Source organism: Pseudonaja textilis, chromosome 7 (genome assembly GCF_049901715.1).
Source record: "Pseudonaja textilis isolate UNSWEBS1 chromosome 7, rPseTex1.2, whole genome shotgun sequence".
NCBI lineage: Eukaryota > Metazoa > Chordata > Lepidosauria > Squamata > Elapidae > Pseudonaja > Pseudonaja textilis.
The window spans coordinates 31,483,705-31,498,688 of record NC_141996.1 but is presented as its reverse complement, the minus strand read 5'-3'; the positions used below and the strand labels follow the sequence as shown (position 1 = coordinate 31,498,688).

Genomic DNA, 14,984 nt, shown 5'->3' with positions numbered 1-14,984 from the left:
GATGCTATGACCTGTGGTTTTTTTTAATGTGTTGGACTAGTGAGGAAGTGTGTTCCAGCTTTTTTACTGCATTTTTGTGTTCATCAAGGCAGGTAGTTATTCTTCTATTGGTCTGTCTGATGTATGCGGCAGGGCATGATGTGCAGGAGACTTCATATATGCCCTGGTTTTCCAGGTCAATTTTATCTTTGTGGTTTCTTAGGATGGCTGTTATTTTTCTGTCTATTTTGAAGGCAGTCTTGTGATGTGATGCCTGTGTAGTATCTTACTGATTTTTGTCTGTTGTACCTCTTATGTAGGGCAGGACCGCTGTTCCATAGGTCTGTTCATCTTCTAGGTCTCTATTATGTCTCAGTGTGTTTTTGTGGATCAGGTCTGTGATTTTGCTTTTGTGGAAGCCGTTGGCTCTCAGTACTTTGGTCAGGGTGCATAGTAAAATAAAAACTGAATAATAACTGTAAAATAAAAACACATAAAAACTGAACTATGCACCCTGACCAAAGTACTGATGCATGGCTCAGGCTAAAAGAAAAAAATATATAAATAAATACAAGAAACCAAGAGCAATTGATTTAAGTATATTCTTTCTGTGAATTCACATGGAAACTTCAGTTGCTTTTATTTACTTACAGCTAACCATCAACTGCAAACAAACCAAACTGTCATGACACACAGATAAAAATGATTTAACCTCAATCATATCCTCATTCCATGCTGCCAGTCTTGACTTAAGGGCTGATGAAAGTACGCAAAACATGTATTTTCTATTATGCCATCAAGCATGTATTGTTATTTGCCTTCTCCCACAAGTGCTTTTGTATAACCCTGACAGCAGAATTCTAATAAAATCATTCCATTTTTTTTTATTAGTAGAGTTCAGAAATGCTACAGGTGTAGTTGTTTAAAGATTTTGTGCAAAGGAGATTTATTTTATAATATGAAATACCACAGTCTCAAGTAAAACAATGCTAAAAGTGGCACTAAAGTTTCATAAACCCACACTCAGTCATGATGACTAAAATTTTAATTCATTCACTTCAATTCCTATTTTTGCAAAATTTTAAAGAAATTATTACTCTGAATTAGGTTGCCACTTCTTTCTTACTTGTGGCAATTACCTGGTCTTTAGAGTTTCCATATCATGAAAAGAAAAGATATGGTCCCTTGCTAGATAGGTTAATTTCAGCATAGAGAAGGCAATAGGAAGGAAGAAGGGCGTGGGGGACAAAGATAATAATCATTGCTAATATATGTTATTAGAAGTAGAAATGAATATTTTTTCCATTCTCTAAGGCTAAGTCAACTTTTAGTATAATACTCTGCTGTGGTCTTATAATATTTAATCCTATTTTTTTCAGCAACCATCTAGATCAGGGCTATCAAACTCGCAGCTCCCATGCCAGATACATCATCCCCTGGCCATGGCCATGCCTGGCTTAGCAAAGGGGGAGGAAGGGGGGGAAGGTCACAATACATCACATGACAATGCCGTGATGATGTGAGTTTGACACCCCGATCTAGATAAGCCAAACAGATCTTGAAATCAATATACCTCTGCAGCAGCAGAGTCCTCTTAAAAATTTGATTTTCTAATATTTAGAATTTTTATCAAAATTCATCTGATATGCAATACCAAACACTTTTTCTAAATCCATATATATTGCACTTCTAGTAATGTGTGTGTGTGTGTGTGTGTGTAGTGCTCAATGGATACATTTATATTCATATTTTTTTGTCTTCACTGTGAGTTGTATTGTGTTGGGGGGGGGGGGTCACGAAGGGAGGCTCAGCCAATACCATTGTACACATGTCATACTCTGACAATAAAGGTTTGAACTTGACATCAATAGATCTCACAGAGAAATTATAATAGGTAATGAAAATCACATACCAAACACTTTTTACCTTTATTGACATTTTAATCAGAGCAAAGTTATCAGTTTCCAAAGGAATTAATAAAGTAATGTAAGTAAGTAGATAAATCAAGTATTCGACATTATTTTATACTGTATAAAATAAAATACAGGAAGTTTTTATTGCAAGTACTGTTTTATTATTTTTTTTCCCCTTTTTAGTAGATATTATATTGCAAAATAAATATAGTTAGATAAAATGTATTACTATCAAAAGGATTAGGGGCATACATTTGCTTACAAACAACTGATTTTCACATAGATACAAGCAACAATATATTAAATTTATCTTCCAAATATTAAAAATGTATTTCACTATCAAACCAGAACAAATTAATTTATCTTTATCAGTGGCTGCAATGTGGAGCAAGTAAAATTTTAGTTAGCTAAAAAAAAATTAGTTATTTCTCATTTTCTTTCTTTGACTTTTATAGATGTAATGGATCATCTATTTAATTTTTCAAATAAATACAATTATATTTTGCTCTCCTGCCAAAGAGAAATGATAATAATAATATGGGGCATAACCTCTTCAGTTATGTATATGATTTACAAGGATAAACATTTAATCAAACTTTCGTTTATAAATACTTTTTTAACATTTTCCAACAATTTATAACATATCAACACTTTCAACAATGTTACAGCATCATCAGCATTCATATTCATATATTAGTTATTATATTGCTTTTATATCTATTGTCTAACCAGGTGTACCAGGTGTTCCAGACTAAATAATATTCTGATTCACCTCTATCTTTTAGCTCTAAGGTCAGCCTGTCCATCTCTGTGCAATCCAAAATCTTTCTTATCACTGTCCCCTCAGATGGTATCCTGTTTCCAGTACTGTGCGTACACAATTCTGGCTGCAGTTGTTATATGTAAAATGATGTATTTTTCTGTCTTAGTATAATGTCTCCTTATTATTCCCAAGAAAAACAGTTTCAGTCTGAATCAATTTTTTGTTTCATTATTTCCTCTACCCACTTTTTAATTCTACTCCAATAACTCTTGGCTTCTGAACATGTCCACCACATGTAGAAAAAGGTGCCCTGTTTACTATTGCATTTCCAACATTTTAGGTTTCTGGTTGGGAACATCTTTGCCAATCTAGCAGGGGATAGGTGCCATCTATAAAACATGTTGTATATATTTTCTTTATACATTGCTGATAATGTTAATTTATAGTTCCCCCGCCACCCACATTTTTCCCAATATTCTAATTCAATGCTGTATCTCAAATTTTTAACCCAAATTATCATTGTTTCATTTACAATTTCTTCCTCCATTTAAAAGTTCAAAAGAAAGTTATATATTTTAGATATCATCTTCTCTTCCATTCCCTGAATTATTTTATCTAGTTTTTGTTGATCCTTATAAAACCTATATTCTTCTTTATCTTTTTTATATCTTGTCTGGATTTGCAAGTAGGGCCACGAATCAATAGGTATACCTTGTTGCTTTAGTTCTTGTGTTGTTCCTTGTAAGTCAATCAGTTCCTTGCATTTTCTCATTTTATTTAAGTCCATTGCATTGGGGTATATCATTGCCTCCATTGTTGATAGCCAGCCTGGTATTTTAGTGTAATGGGGTTTTTTCCCCCCACTCCTGAATAAGTGTGTCACTGATCTGATGTCTTAAGAGTGGTTTTTGCTTTTCCTTTCCCATAAGAATCCATGCCACCCTCATTGCAAGAGGTAATAATATTCTTTTATTATCCAAATTAACCCAATCTCTTATCCATGTCAGGGCCGCTGCCTGATAGTATAATTCCCAGTCCAGAAGTACAAAGCCACCTCTACTTCTTTTATCCTGCATTAATTTCTAGGTTTTTTTCCCTGCCCAAAACAAATTTGACTTTCAGTTAGCTTCAGTTGGCCATTTCCTTCTCAACCAGATATTTTAAATTATCTCTCATTCATTTCTAATTACATATTTGTTGTGTATTTTAAAAAGTTTTGGTTGCTTTTAATATTTCAAGTGGACTTTCAGATTCATTTCCTGTTCAAGCACACACTATTTCTTACTATTTCCAGTGGTGTTTCTTAAGAAGAATGGACAAAATATGTAAAATCTACATTAGAGGAAGATTATCTATGGAAGCTTAGATCATCTACAGTACATATAAGCATAAAAATATCACCATTCAATTATTTTTCATAGTACTTAACATTGAAAGATAAACTCCACTGCAACTCTTCCACAAGCATCTCAAGTCATATACTTTTGAAAATGCAGGCCATGGCCCTTGTAGATAGACTTTTTGCATTAAATAGAAAAAATGGACTTATGATTTGTGATTTTGATAACTAGGAAAAAAAATCCTATATAATAAAAATGAGGGTTTTTTTTTGCAATCATAGCACAAGAAATTACTTCATTTGTAGACTACCACTTATTCCTGTTACATTAAGTTTTACTGCAGTAAAACAATATAATGGCTGTGGATATAGTTTTTGTTTCTACTTTCCTGTATAAAACACTTCTTTTCTGGTATTCTTGTGCGTAGCTTGGCCAAATTGCTAGAAGCAAGCCTTTGCTTTTCCCCCTGCAATTACTTCTCATAATTACTGTAACTGCTTTCTCCTGCAGCTTAGCTTAAAGGTGTTATAACTTTCTTTTAATTCCAAGGCCAATCACTTACTGATGAGCTGGTACTTATGTTGCATAAATGTTTAATAAGAGTTAAATAAGAAGTATAAACAATAAGTATGGTTAATTAGAAGCATGAGATATTGCAATGGAATTCCATATAGGCTGGGAAATCCTTTCAAGAATGAGCTTTAGCATAGGCCAGCTTTGGAATGGTGCCATGCATTTGCTGTAATATTTGGGGAACATCTGCCACTGACTACTGGTGTGATAAGAAGACAGCACTTTCCAGTTGAAAGGAATGTTAGGCTGTTTATTTCAGTCTTATCACCTTTAGTTGATAGTTACTGCCTATACTAGACTTTGTCACTTAAGTTATACTTTTCCTTCGCTTTGCATCTCCCACTGTAGTACTTTTGCAGTCAATTATTCTTAATGTATCCTTTCATCTTCATCCTCATTTCATGCTTATCTATATCTACAAATCTCCTGTTCACATTTTACTGTTTCAAAACATCCAGGATACATGCACATCGCAGATAGGTCCATAGATATTGATACTAGCTTTAAAAATTAAGTATTTGTAGATCAAGGCTTCCGTACAGACAGAAGTGCTGAGTAAGGTACCAAACCAATCCTACCCATTTTGAATGGCAAATGCATGAAGATTTTCATTCTTTTTTTAATTAAAATAATTACTTAGTAACATGGATAACAAAATAGACTGGATTTATATCTATCCATATTCTTGTAATTAATCAAACTCTATTATAGGATTGTCCTAGAAGACAAGCTACCATGTCAATCAGCCCCATAGATATATATGTGAGTAGACAGTGGTGCAGTCTGAGAGTGCAAAAGACATTCTCTTGGACTTTGTGCAGTTAAGTTGTGAAATGTAACAGATAAACTGCTGAACCAGAGCATTTTGATTCAAGCATAAGGTAACTACTGGTTAACTCGAGGGGAAAAATAAGAAGAAAAATAGTTTCAGGAAAAAATATCTCTCGTATCACATTTCAACTGACATTGAATCAAGGAAACAGAATTGACCTCTTTTGACCTTGATATTGCCTAGTAACTTGCCTTTGGATCTTCCATTTCCTTGCTCTGTTGAATTCATCAACCAACAAAGGTTAGTTGATAGCAGAAAGCTGGGGAGTAAATATTTATCTTTATATCTTATAGAGGTGAAAATACAGATTCAGATGAATAGATGTTATAAATCTTCATATATTTCAGTTCATATTTTTAAAGAGAATTAATATGATGGAATTAAAAACCAACATTCCCTAATTATTTTATTTCAGCTGGAATGAGAAGCTACATAAAGTGACAGTGTAAATAATGTTTACTTTGCATGTATTAAGCAGTTATTGTCCCATATTTTAGTATCAGATCTTTGCATTAAACTCTACACTTGGTATCTTTGGTCTAACTAACAGTAGCAAGCTGTACACATATGTCATATAGAGTTAGATCTCTTACCTTGTTTATTTCAGTTTGCCAGCATCTATTTGTTGAAATTGATAGGTAATGGATGTTAGACTTCAGTAAACAAAAAGTAGATTAAAATGTGCAGTTATGATTTATAACACAAACGAATGTATGCTGATATTAACCACTAAGTAATAAGTAGAAGTTATTTAAAGCCATATTGGGTGCTTGTAATTTAATTTTTAAATAGAGTAGGATGAGAAGGTAAATACTCCATTTTAAAAATCTCTATCCAGTCTTTAGAGAGTATAGAATGAGTTCTACTACCTTATAAAAGTAACCAAGAGGTCCATTGCATTAATATACCCAGAAAGTAATTTACTAAATGCTTTTTTTTAATAGTTCATTTATCTTGCTGTAATGGTTTTTCATTTATACAAAAGACAAACACTGAAGTAAATAGAGTGTCCTTCTTATTGGTTATCTTTTAAGACAAAATACAAACTTATCTTTCTTTTGGCTTTATTTGCTATGAAATGTTTGTGGCAGTACTTATTATAAGGATAAATAGGTGGTTCCTTAATAGTGCTGAAATTGTCTCTTTATATCTACCATAGAAGTGTTTCCTTTTTATTCTGCAGTATTTCTAAATGGGAACAAATACCCCTTTGAGGCTTATTGGCTCTACGGGATATTCCAACTTAACAAAAAATTATGCTATCTTTCAAGGAAAGTTGTAGGATTTTAAGCAAACTTCCTACTCAATATACTTCATTGCCACAAATCCATCAGATTCCCTGGTGACTACCAAGAAGAGATGAGAAAATAAACTAAAGTTTTCACATCTGTCTTTTTGGACAGGTGTTTCCTCTTTGCTACAATTTTTCTTTTTCTTTTTTAATATATTCTATGGAAATGATGTTGACTGAAACCATCTGTTCTCAAAATATTAAATATGCTTCAGAATGTTGTTACAGTCACTTCATTTCCCTGCATGGCTTTACTGTAAGCTTCTTCATTCTTGAATCCATAACTAAGAATTTTTTTTAGTAAAAAATACCACAATAAAAGCTAATTCAAGCTAAGACCAAATGAAAAGAAAAATATAATGGGTAGAAAATGAAAAAAATGGAAAAAAGAGAAAAGAAAGAAAAAATAAAAATATAATAAAGAAAAATATAGATAGATATAGATAGATATAGGTATAGGTATAAATCAGTGGTGGGATTCAAAAAATTTTTACTACCAGTTCTGTGGCCTTGGCTTGGTTAGCATGGTGTGGCTTGGTGAGCGTGGCAAGGGAAGGATACTGTAAAATCTCCATTCCCACTCCACAACAGGAAAAGGATACTGGAAAATCCATTCACTTCCCCACCCCACTAACTTGCTTTCCAGCTCCGTTCTCCTGTGCACAGCAACAAAAGAAGACCTAGCCGATCAGCTGGGACTCGAGAGGCACAGAATAGATGGGGGTGAGGCCAGTTAGAGGTGGTATTTTCTAGTTCTCCAAACTTTTCAAAATTTTTGCTACCAGTTCTTCAGAACTGGTAAGAAACTGCTGAATACCACCTCTGGAATAGCTATAGGTCTAGATAGACATAGATACAGATAATACAGATATAGATAGAAATGAATTCCCCCATCATCACGAGTATAAAAAAGAATAAATTATAACAACTGACCTCTTCTTCCTATAGCCCATCTATTATCTGCAAACAAATCCTAAAATTCTCTACATTTCAGTCCTGATGTCAGCAAAAGTTTATCAAAGGTTAATAGAGATAAAACAATTTTGATCAAATAAACCCAATTTATAATTCTTCTCAAATATTGTCCTAGCATTTTTCCCTTTCTCACAAAATTTAGTTTAGTTTATTATTATCCATTTCAATTATTAAAAGTATTTAAATGTTATTCCCCTTCAATTATGATTTTAGTTTTTTCTAGGTATCTCTAGTATAGATAACTCCCATTTGTTACTGTATGACTGTAACTTTGTCGCTTGCATTCTTATGATTTATATTGACTGTTTCCTAGTATGATTTGATTGCTTATTGTATCCTATGACTATTATTAAGTGCTGTACCTTATGATTCTTGACTCTTGACTAATGTATCATTTCCTTTATGTACACTGAGAGCATTTGAACCAAGACAAATTCCTTGTGTGTCCAATCACACTTGGCCAATGAAGAATTCTGCTATCTATCTAGTGTACATTTTTAAAGTCTTTTAAAAATTCAAAACAAGAGCATTTTCTCATAAGAAGGATTATTTTAATTACTTTCAAAATCTTATTTAAAATGTATCTGGACCCTAATCCATTTGTAACTTTCTAATATTAAAGATTTAATCACCCTTTTGCTTTTTATTAAAAAAAAAGTTCTTGTATTTCTCCAAGTAAGGATGAAGTAAACTTGCCCAATGTTTATAGTCTTTTCAATCAAAAGATTTCTGAGCCTTGCAATACAGAGTTGCTTTAATAAATAACAATCAACAGCAAAAAGGTATTTACTATGTATTCATGCACATTAGTCTCATACAGTTAACATATGTGGTTAGAATTGTAACTTTAATAAATAATTAGATTTATGACCTGAGTTTTATGGAGAAGATCCAGAGAGTGGATGTAGTATTTTCTCTCTCAATTTTGATGCTCACAACGTTTTGAGGTTGTGCTACAAGACAATAATGGATCCAAAGTTTAATGTGAAATTAAACTGAACTCAACCTAGCTACTGTAGTATACTTTTGCATTTAAAAGGCTACTTTTCTACATACTTTCTAGGTACTGAAATGAGTGAACCTGAGGCTGATGTTATAGCTGAGGTGAAACTTATTAAATACATCTAATGGGAAATTCTGCAGTTTCCACTCAATTCTTCAATTTCCACCTCAAATCCATTTTTTTAAAACAAAAATCTTAATTTTTATAAAGGGAATACTGAAAAACTAACAGTATTCTTTTTTCCACTGTCTTATGCAGACTTATCCAACTCTCAGGAGGCACATATTTCACAGTTATGTATCATTTGTTTCCAGATCTTCCTGAATATGGAACTCTTTTACTGTTCTTTCACTGCTAAACTATTTATTGACCTACTTTAATGGATGTGCTTAAAGTTTAACAAATCCCTGATTAGTGCTAATAAGGACAACTACATGTTTTACTAAATGACTTGTCTTTTAAAAATAAAAATAGCATTGAGATTATTAATAGAATATTATTTGGGGTAGTGTTAGAGCAGTATTTCTTAACCTTGGCAATGTTAACGTGTGTGAATTTCAGCTCCCAGAATTCCCCAGCCAGCCATGTATTACACCATCCACAAAACCTTTGCATCATCAAGACAGAAACTAGCTGTTGGTCTGATGAGTAGCAACCATCTAGTCTCTCTGTCTTAATTTTATATATTATGTAGAAGTATGTGTTAGAGTCTTTTAAAATTCTGACATGTCAGAATGTTAACCAAAAGATGATTGACATGAATGAATTATGCATCATGAACAGTCAGCAAGGGGGGTGGGGGATCAGTTTTATATATTAGATTCTGGAAATGCAACACTATTGAGTTCCAAACTGTCATTAGACACAAAGCATCTATCAAATTAGTTTGCCCATATAATAGCTATATATTATCATTAATGCATTAGCATTTGTTTATTAAATAAATAATAGCTGAAAGTAATTAAGGATGCTGTCAGGCCATACCATAAGATATTTATATACTGTCGTTGCCTTCTAACCCCATCTAGTGGCCAGAGAGAGAAATATTTCCCAAGTATGTTGTTTGAAGCTGATCTCATCCATTTACCCATCAGCCCACACTCTCAAACAAGTGCATGCTGGAAAGTCAGACTCCATTTCCTTTAGCATTTGGAAAAGGCAGAAGCAGATGGTCATCCAAAGACAAACTCACATCCCACACAGATCATCACTGGTGAGATTTAAATTGCTTGTATTTATTAATTTTTATGTTCAGCAGTAACATAATACTGTCTATCTTGTATTTGGTTCTCATTGTATGTATCCCTATTTTCCCCAATTTCACCACATCCTGTTCAATAGCATTCAGATCTATGTACATGTCTGTTTTATTGGAAAATAGTTGGGTTTAGCGATATGTCGAGCTGCACACAGACTAAAGTGTAGTGGGGACAGAACAGATGCATAAGCATTTGGGGATGGTGTATCAATCTGGGCTCTAAAAACCTAATTGTGGATATTAGGTCTCTAGAGCCCAGTATAGAAAAATGGTTTTCACAATAAGAGGGTATTTTATACAATATTTTATACAATATTTTATGCAATAGATATTCACATAATTGATATCAGGTTTTATTAGTCATATTTTTTTAAAAAAATAAGTCAATTAAAACAAATTATTATATAGGCTGTTTGTAGAAAGCTTGGCCATTCAGCAAACATTGCACTAAATGGTTGCATACAAATTGGATAGTCTCTTTTTTTTTTCCAGAGATGAGCCAAATGATCTGAATATGAAAAGAAGTGTGTTATTTAATTGTCCTTTTACGACCTCATTAATTTGAAATTACTTTACTAATCATACATAACAGTCATCCTTATTCACCTCTAATAATAAACATCGGTCTAGATGAATAGAAACATCACTAGATGAATAAGAAGCCAAATTAGAGTTTCTTTGTTTCAAAAATACACATCTTTGCCTAGAACATAAATGGAATCATTTCATATTATTGTATAAAAATATAACACCCCCCCCAGCACCCATTGTTGAATATGTGTGTTGTGACTGATGATCACAGCACTTTTATTATAATATGATTAGTATTGAGTCACACTATTGCAAGCTGTGACTGAAGTATTTTTGACACTTTAAACATTTATCTTATTTCTGTTATTAAATTCTGTAAATTTTGCTTGTCTTCGTGCTGTGATTCTTCCCCACCCACCCCCCCATCTAAAGCATCATTTTTCAATCATGTAAAAAGACAAAGCTTTATATATTGGCTGGTCAATCTGAAAGTTATTAATCACATCCAGGAAATTCATTTTCATGTGGGAAAAAATTAACTGTTCATTACACAACTATGTATTCTGGAGTCCATAAGCTGTAGATTGATTGCAGCTTCTAAGTAACAAAATTAGCAATGTTTGTTATTTGAAATATTGAAAAGTATGGTTAAGAGATCTCATTTGAAAAAAATCAGATACAAATGAGTTAAAGAAAAACTTTAATCTGAATTATTAATCTAGAGAGTAGAAGGAATAATTAAAGATTGGAAAAATAAAACTCTAAAGCATGATTCCTCTCTCAAGTGACTTTTTCAAAAGAAATAAGGGAATCTTTGCTTTTGATTTGGAACTATTTTCTCAGGCTGGTTCAAAGCCAGATTACTAAAATCCCAATCAAAAAGATGGTTAGAGAGCCAGGCAAAAGATAGTAAGGTAGAACTAGTTGAAGCTAGACAGAAATAAGAATTTTGATTTGATTTTATGAAAGATGATCTGAATTGCCATTCTTTATTATTCTATATTATTTGTTGTTCCATTTTGTCCATTTACATATTGAGCTCTGTATATTCTTTTCATAAAGAAAAGAATATATATTCTTTTGCTATAGAAGGTCTTCAATTGTTTAAAGATTATCCACTATCTTGACTTTTTTTTTAAAAAATGTCCCCCTACCACAGACCTATAAACAAGAACTGATTAGAGCAGCATACAAGTCTAGCAAATAAACAAATAATAAATGAAATGTTTTATTGTCCTCTGTGGAGGGAACATGTTTTTGTTTCTTGCAAAAGAATAATGGCTAGGTAACCAGCTATCATTGGTAGATTGCTATTCAAAGCCCAACTGTGGTCTTAAGTAAACCTGTCCAATCTCCTGTCCTATTTGCATATATCAGAGAATGGATATATATCCTAAAAAATCATAAATAAGTTTGAGATGTGGGTAGGAGAATTGACCAATTTATAGTTATTCTGCTTTGAATGTTTTTCATTTTTTATGTTTAATATAATAAGAATGAGTGAAAACAAAATGGGTTACCTGTCAGTCAAGTATATCTCAAAACAAAGTCATATTGATGTTGGCACCAGCATTTGGGAAAGCCATGCTTTTTAATATTTAAGTAAGACTGGCAGTTTTTTCATTTAGCCTTTGTCAGATTGAAAACTATGGGAAGTACAAGACACCTCTCACTGTTTGGAACTTGAACATCCCAGGGGACTTTTACTTGGTGACAGTGATGAATTGATCAAAATATTTACTTCAAAATAAGCTTGAAGTCTCATTCATTCATTCACTCATGCACTCACTCACTCACTCACTTGCTCATTCATTTCTTTTTTTCCCCCATCAATCCCCCATTCCAATTAAATATTTATTTCAAAAATAATGTATCTGATATGATTAATATTTAATCAGTATTCTAGTCTGCCAACTATGTGTATCATATGTAAGAGCCAATAGTTACTTCCTTCTGTTCCTTTGCAATGATAAATGCCTTGTTCAGTAGAAGAGACATCACAGATGAGCTATCCTTGGTGGAGAGATAATGTAGATCAATAAAGATAATAAGTTTTCAGAATTAGCTAATCTTATGAGAAAAAAATATTTTTGATTATTTAAGTTAAAATACCCAATTTTATATTTTAATACTATGAGTGCCAGTCTATCATTGCCTGTGGTAGATTTCTTTTGTAAAGGAATGACTGTCTGCTGACATTGGCTTAAATAAACCAAGCAGACAAGTTATTAGTGGAAAATCAAATATTAGAAAAGCAGGGAATTTCTCCAAAATGTACTGTACATTTTAGACATGTGAGACATGGTACACATTCTTCAATATCAAATAAGTAGCAGTTGATTAGTGAGTAGTCAACCAGCTATGGCTGAATTTGTGGAAACTAGAAACTGGAGCAAATGGAAATGAATGAATGCAATCACTAATTGGAGCATCATTGAGCATACATTCCACAGGTAACCTAGTGCTTTAATTAGATTATCTTTGTCAGTAAAAGCTTCCTCAAACTCGGAGCCAAACCAAAACCCAGAACGTTATATCATAGCCATCCGCTCAGGATATCACATCACGGAACTCAGGAGGTTACACCACAAACCCTCAGGATGTTGCAACACAGCCAACAACCCAGGAGATTACGGCACAAGACCCAGGATGCCACAACACAGAACTCAGAAGGTCATCACACAGCCCATTACACAGGTCGTTACAATATATATATTGGGGTGAGTGGGGCAAGTTCCCCTCTCGATCTTTTCCCCCATTCTCCTCACTATCTTGTGTTGTTTGCAATGCAAGCTACGCAAGCCTTGTGTTCCCATGGGCCATGTGGGCAGTTCAGCCTTGTGTTCCCGCATAGCCTGAATTAATTGCTTTTGGAAGGTGCTTTGGAGGTGACATTTTTCTCCGGACCACCAAAAGTTTCTTGCAGACCATCAGTGGTCCCGGGCCCACTGGTGGGCAACCACTGCTCTAGACCAAGCCAAATGCAAAAACACTGGAGAATTCCTGGAAGTCTGTCACTCTTATAAAATGGCCATTAATAGGCACATAAACATAAACAACATCTGCAAAGTATTAAATATACCTTTTACAACAACAGTTAAACTTAAGCTATAAGAGTCTTGTGAAGTCACTTTTAATAGCAGGCATTTCTTAATTACTCACCATTATATGGTTAAATTTCTATTCTCTGTAAAAATTATATTACATTCCTAAAAATTTTACTGTTCAAATTTTTCCTAGTTACTCAGATCTAACTTAATAATGGCTCTGGTGAAAGATGATGATGAGATAGATAGAAGATGTTCACTTGCAATACTGTTTTCTGATTAGAATGCAGATAAACTGAAATCTTTAGGATACTATATCATAGGAAAGAATCTTCTCTTGTCCTTTATATTTATTTGATTCCTGTTAATCCATGTATATTAAGTCTCTAAAGATTCAAGTCTGTCACTAAGAACTTGCATAGTTCTCCATTCCATTTGTATACTTCCCATTCCCCACCCCCAAATGCATATCCTTAATAACAATTCCAGAGATTAAATATTTAAGAATCAAATAAAATTTCTTTTCTGAAGCAGATTTTGAATTAGGAGTAAATTGCTTTTCTACTATCATCTGTGATGCAGGATTCACATTATGGCAATGACAATATAGTGTGCTGTCTTTCTCTCAAATGCAAGAATTAACCCATGTGTACATGATCTTTCTTTTGTTCTTCCCATTTGTTTCTTGGAACAGTTTACTTTAAATGGAAAACATTCATTATCTAGAACTGTGTTGTTCAGCTATCACACATAATTCGTGAAGAGGAATATCTAAAAGTACTTTCTGTTCAAAAGAGCCAATTCAGCACCTGACTGCTTTTATCTCTGAAGCACTTTGTGGGCACTTTGCATTGCTCGTGTTGCTTAAAGCTCAATGCAGTGTTTATTTTTTTAAAGATATGTGTTCAATATTGTATTAAAGGCTCATGTTCAATTCAAATCCTTTATTGGATGCATTTTGTTGAGAGTCCTTCTGGCAAAGATATTAATGTAGACACCACTGCCTGGAAACATATGCACAGAGACTTCAAAGTTTTCCCACTGATGTTTCAGCATCTGGTAAATAAATGCATGCATGTTACATTGTGGACTGCATAAAGAAAACAAAGTGTTCCAAGTGATATAATGCTTAGATAGGGAGAACTTTGAGGAGGAAATGGAGATATTAACTGGCCATGTACCTTTATTTTAAATAATGTTTCTGAAGTCTTGTCATATGGAGCTCAGCAGCAAATCTGACATAAATCAAAATATTCATCGCAACAGTGAACCTTTAGTTTTGAAATATTGCTCCCACTAGATCTAATTTTCTATTTGGTTGCTTTGCAAGTTGCTAAAACTGTGGGAATAGTTGTCAAAAATGTACATTTATAAAGAGCTGCCCTCCTCTTTTCTTATTAAACTGTATTTGTTTTAGGAGCATAGACAGAGTAAAAGTGAGACTACCTTTGGAACTGCAGGCGATTGCAGGAAATGATG

At 33.3% G+C, this 14,984-nt stretch overlaps 1 long non-coding RNA gene across 1 annotated transcript in view; it reads left to right on the top strand.

The window, feature by feature from the left end:
- The first annotated feature begins 9,809 nt into the window (after window positions 1-9,809).
- The window catches only part of LOC148125293 (uncharacterized), a 54,540-nt gene continuing 49,365 nt past the window's right edge, over window positions 9,810-14,984 (top strand). The window contains exon 1 of the long non-coding RNA XR_015744414.1: window positions 9,810-9,882. This is a non-coding gene — a long non-coding RNA (uncharacterized LOC148125293). The remainder of the gene's footprint in view (window positions 9,883-14,984) is intronic.